Raw genomic sequence first — 3,162 nt, 5'->3', positions numbered from 1 at the left:
TAAAGCTCTATGGAAATTTAACACTCACCACTCCTGATTTACAACTCTCATCCAGCAAAAAATTCAAATGAAAATTTAACGTACACCTCCGCCACTCCTGATTTAGAACTCTCACCTAGCAAAACTCTATGCAAATTTAACATACACCTCTCCGCACCGCCCTCCACACCTCCACCACACGATATAGTTCTCCCATTGTACCACTACTAGTACATAGTGCAAATTTCATATTTCTAGAAGGTATAGGTTTTGATAAAAATGCCTGGGCCGATCAAATGAGGACACCCTGTAAAAGGAAAGGTCGTGGTGGCTCGTGAGACACCATATCGTATCGACGAACATCTTCGAGAGGGTGGCGGACCCCCAAATGGCCAGAAAGGGTTTATCCGAAACATGTTTGCAGGCATTCCGCCATGCACGTGCCTTGAATGTTAATAAACTCCAGTTTTAAAATTGCCACACGTTACGTCACTTCGCATCTGATACTATATAAAGGGTTGAGAACGACGCGTTTTAGTATTACGGACATTTCACACGATAATAGATATCCGTTCTCTGCTCCAAGATGAATAAGAGTATTTTGGTGAGTTGAAATTATTTGTTTCGATAACTTTGGTCAGTGGTTAAGATATTCACTCGTTCAGGACGCTTTAAGAAATTTGTTTACGTTAATACAAATAGTCAATCAATGATTCTTAAACAAACATTGAAATTTAATAATTAATATTAGCACCCAACTTCGAGCAATATTTATTCAAACGGAATTCAAATTTTATTATATCTGATATTTCTGTGGTTAAGTTTACGTATAAAACTTTAATAAATTTGCAATTTAACGATTTACAAATCGAAAGTTACGACCGTGGTTTTATGTCGGAACCACCAAGCATAAGCAATTAATGATTTAGCAGAAACTTCTTCGAACAACGCTAGGAGGAAAGCATCTCGAGATAGGTTCAAACGTTCGAACTTTCCATAATGTGGAAGGAATAGAAGCGCATACCGACTTTTCTTCCAACGACACTGTGTCCCTTTAAGAACGAGTCGTTGAAAATATATTAATTAATATACAATCTGTAAATGACGAAAAATATATCTATCTTTCAGATATTGGCGTTAGTGATGCTGGCCGTTGTGGCTCTTAGCTCTGGTCAACACCATGGCGGCGGAGGAGGATATTATGGAGGTGGTGGTCACAGGGGCGGTGGCTCTTATGGCGGCGGCGGCGGACACAGAGGAGGTATACAATAATAAGCCCTTACAACTGACAATTATTATCTATTTTTCGTTATTTATGTGTTAATCTATTATTTACCATACTAATGGATTAATAAGTAAATTTAAAATAATCTATTAAGCTATAATGAACCAATATAGTAATTTATAATTATTCAATATATTAAATTTTAATTACTTAATATATTCATTTTAATTATTTAATATATTAGTTTTAATTACTTAATATATTAATTTTAATTATTTAATATATTAGTTTTAATTACTTAATATATTAATTTTAATTACTTAATATAATAATTTTTATTATTTAATATATTAATTTTAATTTCTTAATAGATTGATTTATAACTAATTAATATGTTAATTTTAATTTCTCAATAGATTAATTTATAACTAATTAATTTGTTAATTTTTATTTAATTAATTTCCTACCCTAAAATTAATAAATTTACTAACTTATAATTAATAAATTTACTAACTCATAATTAATAAATTTACTAACTTATAATTAATAAATTTACTAGCTTATAATTAATAAATTTACTAACTTATAATTAATAAATTTACTAACTTATAATTAATAAATTTACTAACTTATAATTAATAAATTTACTAACTTATAATTAATAAATTTACTAAATTATAATTAATAAATTTACTAACTTATAATTAATAAATTTACTAACTTATAATTAATAAATTTACCAACTTATAATTAATAAATTTACTAACTTATAATTAATAAATTTATTAACCTATAATTAAGAAATATATTAATTTAGTAACCTATAATTAAGAAATATATTAATTTATTACCTATAATTAAGAAATATATTAATTTATTAACCTATAATTAAGAAATATATTAATTTATTAACCTATAATTAAGAAATATATTATTTTATTAAACTATAATTAATTAATATATTAATCTATAATTACTAACATAACCTATAATTAATTAATTTACTAACATAACCTATAATTAATTAACTTACTAACATAACCTATAATTAATTAATTTACTAACATAACCCATAATTAATTAATTTACTAACACAACCTATAATTAATTAATTTACTAACATAACCTATAATTAATTAATTTACTAACATAACCTATAATTAATTAATTTTCTAAAATAATCTATATTTAATTAATTTACTAACATAATCTATAATTAATAAAGATATTAATTTAAAACGAATGAATTTATGAACCTATAATGAATGAATTACAGGTGGATATCACGGAGGCGGAGGCGGAGGCCACCGAGGAGGTGGATACCATGGAGGCGGAGGCGGAGGCGGATACCATCAAGGTGGAGGCGGATACCATAGAGGTTAAACCTCCCTAATCACCGAGGTTAAAAATCAAGTGGATAGAAAATTAGTAGACCATGAACAAACTAAGGTTCCGTACCTGTGAGACGATTCGAAAGTGTAGGATGAAACCACTTTTTTTAAAATGCTATCAACATTCCGTCTTCAATTTGTTTATTTGTAAAAATTCATTTTTAAATAAAAATATTTTTAATATAAGAAACTGCAATTATTCGCAAATATAACCAATATTTAAGAAACAGCGTGTTTAAAAATCGACGGTTATAAATCTTTTTGAAAATGACAGATAACTATTTTACTCCCATTATTCCTAGCGCCAAAGATGGATAGCGGATGGCTTTAGAATTACAGAATTGAAAAGGAAAACTCGATAAAGCACAGTTAAAAATGTATTTATTCAACACGTTGAATCGATTTTTAGCTCCCAATCCCGCTAAACAGTATATTTTCGAACAGCTAGAAATTGGATTTGCAACAAAACTGAGTCTTATATTGTCGTACTTTATAGTAGTAAATTTCACCTTGGACATATTAACCCACTTAGTTAATAATTACAGTGGTGTAGTCCTAAAACATAAT

At 27.9% G+C, this 3,162-nt stretch overlaps 1 long non-coding RNA gene across 1 annotated transcript; it reads left to right on the top strand.

Moving 5' to 3' along the window:
• Window positions 1-532: 532 nt before the first annotated feature.
• LOC149951446 (uncharacterized) lies at window positions 533-2,721 on the top strand. Its single transcript, XR_016480006.1, has 3 exons — window positions 533-583; window positions 1,108-1,240; window positions 2,481-2,721. It is a non-coding gene; the product is annotated as an uncharacterized LOC149951446 (long non-coding RNA).
• The last annotated feature ends 441 nt before the right edge of the window (window positions 2,722-3,162 follow it).

Source organism: Leiobunum rupestre, chromosome 3, assembly GCF_980474605.1.
Source record: "Leiobunum rupestre chromosome 3, qqLeiRupe1.1.hap1, whole genome shotgun sequence".
Lineage (NCBI taxonomy): Eukaryota > Metazoa > Arthropoda > Arachnida > Opiliones > Sclerosomatidae > Leiobunum > Leiobunum rupestre.
The sequence above is the reverse complement of the archived record's forward strand: the minus strand, read 5'-3'. Positions and strand labels throughout refer to the sequence as shown.